This window comes from Scardinius erythrophthalmus, assembly GCF_964197995.2.
Source record: "Scardinius erythrophthalmus genome assembly, chromosome: 1".
Taxonomy (NCBI): domain Eukaryota; kingdom Metazoa; phylum Chordata; class Actinopteri; order Cypriniformes; family Leuciscidae; genus Scardinius; species Scardinius erythrophthalmus.
In genome coordinates, this window is record NC_138221.1 from 4,402,659 (window position 1) to 4,410,687 (window position 8,029).

The following is an 8,029-nucleotide window of genomic DNA, read 5'->3' on the forward strand; positions in this document are numbered from 1 at the left end:
TCAGCTGCACTGTTGCCAGCGTTATTTATGATTCATAACAGCTTGATTTAGCTCTCACAGGCAATCTGGACATCTTTAGGGCGGAGCCACAGTAATTAATCACAGGGTTGCCAACTCTAGGCTTGTTTGAAATTGGCAAATTCTGCACAGCTAAGATTTTTGATAGCACTGTGTGGAAAAATGTAGTCATATGCTTTTCAAAAAAAAACCCAAGTGGTTTTATTTATTTTAAAGCTTAAGCTTGAGTAAGCAAACTGTACTTTTTATGTAATAAATAGAACCTTATTGTAAAGTGTTACTGATTAGTTAAACACCGATTCAGACATCTCCTGAGTTGGAAAGATTAGTTGTTTTAACCATTCATTAAAATGAATCGGTTCAAAGGAGTCATTAGTTCGCGAATTGAACATGTCATGCGCGATGCGTGAGTTTACATTAGACTCACACGGTAGCCAGGCGTCTCATCCAATGGTGAGCTCAGTTGACGCTGTGTGCTTCAAGATTCTGACGCAAGTGCTAAGATTCCGATTGGCCAAGAGAAAAAGTGCTAAGATTCCGATTGGCCCAGAGAAATGTCAATTATAAGAATTATCCAATAATGTTTTGCGATACATGAGTAACATCAGAGAATGTCTAATAAGGCGAGAAGTTTCACTCTCAGTACACTTCCGGCTTCTGAACTGGTTGCAGTTCCTCTCTGATTGTGAGGTGCAATGAGCAGAAACTGCTCTTTGTAAATAATTGGAATCTTTTCCGTGCTGATGGCTTACACCCAAGCAGATTCGGAGCAGATCTTCTGTCGGATAACATCTCCAAAATGTTAAATACCTTTTGACTACTAACCAAAAGTCCAAATCATAGTCTCTGCTGCACCAATTTAACTGATATAAATACTAGTGTAGAATATTGCATAGAAACCGTGTCTATTCCTCGTTTAGTGAGATCAAATAATAAATCCACTGCAGGATCTAGGAAAAATCTAATTGTTATTAAAACAGAAAATGTTGCTATTAGTAAACAAAAACAATTTCTAAAGCTAGGTCTTCTAAACATTAGATCACTCACACCTAAGGCAGTTATTGTAAATGAAATAGTCACAGATAATAGCTTCGATGTACTTTGCCTTACTGAAACCTGGCTTAAACCAAATGATTATTTCGGTCTAAATGAGTCTGCTCCTCCTGGATACTCCTATAAGCATGAGCCCCGTCTGTACTAAATGTTACGCTCTTAGATGTTAGAAAAACATCCCTATTATCTCTAGCCTTGGCTACCGTATATAGACCGCCTGGGCCTTACGCTGATTTCCTACAAGAGTTTGCAGATTTTCTCTCAGACCTATTAGTCAATGTCGATAAAGCATTAATTGTTGGAGATTTTAACATACAAGTAGATAATCCAAATGATGCGTTAGGGGCTGCGTTTACAGATTTATTAAATTCATTTGGGATCAAGCAAAACGTCACCGGACCAACTCATCGTCTTAATCATACACTCGATTTAATTATATCACATGGAACCAATCCAACCGATATAGATATTATACCGCAAAGTGATGAAGTCACTGACCATTACATGGTAACTTGCATATTGCGTACTGCTGTAATATGTCATGCGGCGCCGCGTTATCAACCAGGCAGAACAAAGCTTCCATCCACCATAGATAATTTCTCGAATTGCTTATCTGATTTGTCTCAGCTGCTGCCTGAACCCAAACAAACAGATGAACAAGAAGAACTAACTAGCACTATGAGCACCATTCTCTCTAGAACATTGGATGTTGTTGCACCTATTAGATTAAAAAAGGTCAGAGAGAAAATTAAAGCACCGTGGTACAACAATACTACGCATGTTCTAATGAGAGAAACCCGTAATTTAGAGCGTAAATGGAAACAAACTAATTTAGAGGTCTTTAGAATCGCGTGGAAAGACAGTATGTCACGTTATAAAAAGGCCCTAAAAGCGGCCAGGGCTGAGCACCTCCGCAAACTAATAGAAAATAACCAAAATAATCCAAGGTTTTTATTTAACACCGTGGCTAGACTAACAAATAAACAGACGTCACCCGAACAAAATATCCCGTTACAGTTTAGTAGTAATGATTTCATGAACTTCTTCACTGAGAAAATCGAAAACATCAGAACCACAATTGTAAATGTTCAATCTTCAATCGCGCCTTATAATTTAGCCTCAATTATCACCCCTCAAGAACAATTACAGTGCTTTAGAACTATAGAACAAAAAGAGTTAAATAAACTTATCACTTCATCTAAAACAACAACATGTTTACTAGATTCTATACCAACTAAACTATTGAAAGAAGTGTTACCTATAGTGGAGGAGCCTCTCCTCAATATTATTAACTCATCTTTATCTTTAGGTTATGTTCCAAGAACATTTAAACTGGCAGTTATAAAACCTCTCATTAAGAAACCACAATTAGATCCACATAATCTAGCAAATTATAGACCCATTTCAAATCTACCTTTTATGTCTAAAATACTAGAAAAAGTTGTGTCCGCTCAACTAGGCTCTTTCTTGCAAGAAAATGACATCTATGAAAAGTTTCAGTCTGGTTTCAGGCCGCACCATAGCACTGAAACTGCGCTCGTTAAAATCACAAATGATTTACTTTTAGCTTCTGACCAAGGCTGTATCTCAATATTAGTTTTACTTGATCTTAGTGCTGCGTTTGATACTATAGATCATACAATACTCTTAGATCGACTACAAAATTATACTGGTGTTCAAGGACAAGCATTAAGCTGGTTTAGATCGTATTTATCTGACCGCTACCATTTTGTTTATTTAAATGGAGAAAAATCGATCATAACTCCAGTAAACTATGGAGTGCCGCAGGGATCTGTGTTAGGCCCTCTGTTATTCTCAATATATATGCTGCCACTTGGAAATATTATAAGGAAACATGGAATTAGTTTCCATTGTTATGCTGATGACACTCAAATCTATATTTCATCACGGCCAGATGAAAACGCTAAATTATCCAAATTGACAGAGTGTGTTAAAGATATAAAAGATTGGATGACGCGTAATTTTCTTTTATTAAATTCAGACAAGACAGAGGTACTAATCATCGGTTCAAAAAACCGCACACAAAACCTCTCACAATATAACTTTAACATAGCAGGATGTCCTGTTACTTCATCCTCTACAGTAAAAGACCTGGGTGTTATATTAGACTGCAACCTGTCTTTTGAAAATCATATTTCATATGTTACAAGAACAGCCTTTTTCCACCTTAGAAACATTGCTAAGCTACGTAATATGCTATCAGTTTCTGATGCAGAAAAGTTAGTTCATGCATTCATGACCTCGAGACTAGATTACTGTAATGCTTTGTTGGCCGGTTGTCCTGCGTCCTCATTAAACAAGCTACAGTTAGTCCAAAATGCCGCCGCAAGAGTTCTAACTAGATCAAGAAAATATGATCATATAACACCAATTTTATCATCCCTACCTTGGTTACCTATAAAGTTCCGTATTAATTACAAGGTATTGCTACTGACTTATAAAGCCCTAAACGGCTTAGCTCCAGTCTATTTAACCGATCTTCTATCACCCTATAATCCATCGCGCTCTTTAAGATCACTAAATTCGAGGCTTTTGGTCATACCTAGGATATCCAGATCCACCAAAGGAGGGAGAGCATTTTCACATTTAGCTCCAAAACTCTGGAATAGCCTTCCTGATACTGTTCGTTGCTCAGACTCGCTCTCCCAGTTTAAAACTAGATTAAAGACGCATCTCTTCAGCCAGGCATTCATATAATTCTTTTAATCTGACAGGTAAATCTGACCTCTAGTTCATAAACGCCAGAGGAGAACTGGACCCCGACTGAGCCTGGGTTCTCCCAAGGTTTTTTTTTTTTCTCCATTAGGTCACCTGATGGAGTTTTTTGGTTCCTTGCCACTGTTGCCTTTGGCTTGCTCAGTTGGGGATATTTGGGGATATTTAATTTAATTAATCAATCAACGATACTATTGATCAGCATTACCAAACGTGGACGTTCCACTAGAAACAAACATTGATGTATTGTTTTAATTTATTACTGTGAAGCTGCTTTGATACAATCTATGTTGTGAAAAGCGCTATATAAATAAACTTGACTTGACTTGACTTGACTTGACTATGCATGCAAAAGCATGGGAAGCGATTCCGGGCGTGTCAGAATGGGTGCTGAATACTGTTAAGCAGGGCTATTCACTACGGTTCGCTCGCCGGCCCCCGTGCTTTCGAGCACGGACCGAGACGAGAGTGAATCTGGAAGTTGCACACCTACTTCGAGCAGAAATAGCAAAGCTGCTGTGCAAGGGGGCGATAGAACCGGTACATCCTTCTCTGAGCAAGTCAGGCTTTTACAGTCGTTACTTCCTCGTACCCAAGAAGGATGGAGCTCTCAGACCTATCTTAGATCTGAGATATTTGAACAAAGCTCTCATGAGACGGCCATTCAAAATGCTCACAACCAGACAAATCCTCGCGCAAATTCACCCGAGGGACTGGTTTAGATTCAGATTATACTCCGTCACAGGCCATTCTCGAGATTCGCCTTCGACGGTCAGGTATTTCAATACACCGTCCTGCCATTCGGCCTGTCTTTAGCACCCCGTACATTCACAAAGTGCATGGACGCGGCCCTCCCTCCCCTGAGAAGTCAGGGTACCAAATCTTGGACTATTTGGACGATTGGCTGATTTTGGCACAGTCAGAGAGAGAACTCAAATCTTACAGAACAGTGCTTCTCAGCCATCTGGAAAGCCTGGGTCTCACGGTCAACTGGACCAAGAGCTCACTGGAGCTCCAAGAGCTCACAAAAGAGTCAACCTCTTTTCTGGGAATAGAGCTGGACTCTGTGGTTATGACGGCCTGCTTGTCGACACAGCGCACGCGTTGTGTTCGGCACCTGGCGGCGTCTTTCCAGCGTTGTTCCTCTGAAAAGATTTCAGAGAATGCTGGGCTATATGGCGACAGCTGCAGCAGTGCTCGGGCTGGGTCTACTGCGTACTGTCTATGAACGAGTGCCTCACCGAGCCTGGGCTGCCGGCGGCTCGCGAATCAGAGTGACTCAGAACTGCATTTCAGCTCTGCAGCCCTGGATAGCAGCTGAATGGTACCAGTTGGGAGTGACAATGGGAGTTGTCTCGTACCAAAGGCTGATCTCGACGGACGCCTCTAACCTCGGTTGGGGCACTCTTTTCGAGGGCAGACCGGCTTATGGCCTCTGGTCAGACCGGGAGAAAAGCCTTCACATAAACTGTCTAGAGATGATAGTGGTCGAGAATGCCCTGAAGCACTTCCTCCCACACCTGCGGGGCCACCACGTACTGGTTCGCACGGACAACATGTCCGTGGTGTCCTACGTTAATCACCAGGGCGGTGTCAGATCCAGGAACCTCTGCAAACTGACAGAACGCCTTCTCGTGTGGGCCCATCACTCGTTGCGCTCGCTGAGAGCCTCGCATATACCGGGCCACAGGAAAGTCGGCCCAGACAGACTGTCCAGGGACAACATTCCCCCGGGAAAATGGTCCACAAGAGGATCAGGGAAACGCGCCACTCAGTGCTCCTCATAGCCCCGTGATGGGAGAACCAAACCTGGTTCCCAGAGCTGGTGAGGCTGTTGCACGTAGCCCCATGGCCGATCCCGGTGAGGAGAGATCTTCTCTCTCAAGCCGGTGGATCAATTTGGCATCACCATCCAGAGCGCTGGTCTCTGCATGCGTGGATAATCAACGGATACCCGTTGCTTTGCCAAAAGGGGTCGTGAACACGATCACACAGTCTAGAGCTCCTTCTACAAGAAGACTCTACGCGTCTAAATGGTCAGTGTTCTCCAAATGGTGCGCTACAAAGAGCCTGGATCCACGCACGTGTGGGGTTTCGTGGGTGCTTTCCTTTCTTCAAGAGCTGTTGGACAAGGGCAGGTCCCCTTCCACGCTCAAAGTTTATTTTGCGGCTATTACAGCGTTCGCTGACCCGACGCGCAGCCGTGCGATAGGAAGGAACGAGCTCATCATCCGCTTCCTTAGAGGAGCCAGGAGGATGAATACCCCGCGGCCCCCTTTTTGGGATCTTATTTGGTTTCTATTTGGGATCTTTCTTTGGTCCTGGAGGCCCTAACAATCAAACAGCCATTCTTTTTTAAATCTCCACATTCTTGTGCAAGGTTGCTCAGAATGATGGGCCCTGATAAGCTCCTAATAGGGCCATTAGGGAGGGTCTTTGTCTTTCTAAGGTGCGAAAACATACATAGTAATGAGGTGATCACTCCTCTCCGCATAAAGCTTTTTGACACAAAACACGTCGTAACATTTTTAAATCAATATATTGTCTTATCTGAATGAGCAGTCAGGGTGATTTTCACATAGTTTTAGAGCAAACATTCTAGGCTACGTGATACAATTTTCAAAAGTCTTGTGAAGAAATAATCAGTAGGGGTTTCATGACCTTATTTCAGTGACAATTTTTTTTTGTATTTTCACAAACCACGCATAAACGTCATTATCTCAAAACTACAAACTTTTACACACATGCTGCTGATATATTATTGTAGCAGAGTTTGTGCTGAATACAGTGTAATCAGACTTAAGCCATGAAAATGTCACAAGTAACAGAAATAAGCACAAATGTCAGAGCATGTCAGAACACCTCCAGGGCCCAGAAAACACCTCAGACCCCAGAGGGTTAAATACGATCTGGAGTTTGAGCCTTCTGACACCCCAAAGCGAAACGCGCACGTGACTGGAGAGACAGTGAGGCTTTGTTTGTCATCGATCACGTGACTCTAGTAAACCAATACACACCCCGATACGGGGCTTCACTAGAAATTGTTTCGCTTGTGTGATACGCGCATCAGTGTCATATGTAACATCACTACTGTCACTCTGTTAACTGATTTCTTTGTTTGCCAGACATGAGCCATGTGGGAAGATTGTTTGTCTGAACTGTTTTAAAGCCTGTTCAGTTTAAGTGATTATAAGTGTATTATTAGTATAAGTGATTAGTAAATTTATATTTCCTTTGTTGATTTGTAGAATTGTTCAACTTGTGTTAGTTGACCATTGTCATTATTTTTTTGTTATTCCTTTCTATAGCACACATACAATGCATTGAACCAAAGTCAAACTTCATGATAAAATAAAATAAAACCATTGTTGTTGCAACAAACCTTGCCTTCTCCTTTCGTCATTCATCACTCCATATCATCTGACGTCTTCTGACCGAGACTCTGTTTGCTCACCAAACCCTCACTCCACCTGAACCATTCCCATTACCCTACAGTTTCTTCAGTCTGTATGGAGGAGTGGGCCAAAATCCCGTCTGCAGTGTGTGCAAATCTGGTCAAGAACTACAGGAAACGTATGATCTCTATAATTGCAAACAAAGGTTTCTGTCCCAAATATTAAGTTCTGCTTTTCTGATGTATCAAATACTTATGTCATGCAACTCACAATTGAAGAGTACCTATGATAAAAATTACAGACTTCTACATGCTTTGTAACCTGCAAAATTGGCAGTGTACCAAATACTTGTTCTCCCCACTGTATATAGAAAATAAATATTTGTGTGTGCAGTAAAGTGGCTAAAAAGATGAAATCTGTATCGGCAGGTCAAACTCAATGAAAACTTGGAATCGGCCTAGAAAATTGTAATCAGTGCATCTCTATAATCTTTCTGATTGGCTGGTATCAAACATTATCACATAATCTGGGGCCTGTTTCAGAAAGGAGGTTCAACCAACTCTGAGTTAAAACCTGAACTCTGAGTTGACTTACCCTGAGATGGGAAACTGCATGTTTCTCACCAGTACGAACATTATTACTGTAATTTTACAGTATTAGAACATTAATACTGTAATTTAATTAAAGGGATTACTCTGAATTCTTCTGTAATTTAAAGTAAAATCTGATGTAATTGCATTAGACTATAGAACAATTCTGTAGCCTATATTTAACATACATTTTTAGAAGGTATATTTTTAATGTAACCTTCTCCCTCTACACACTTC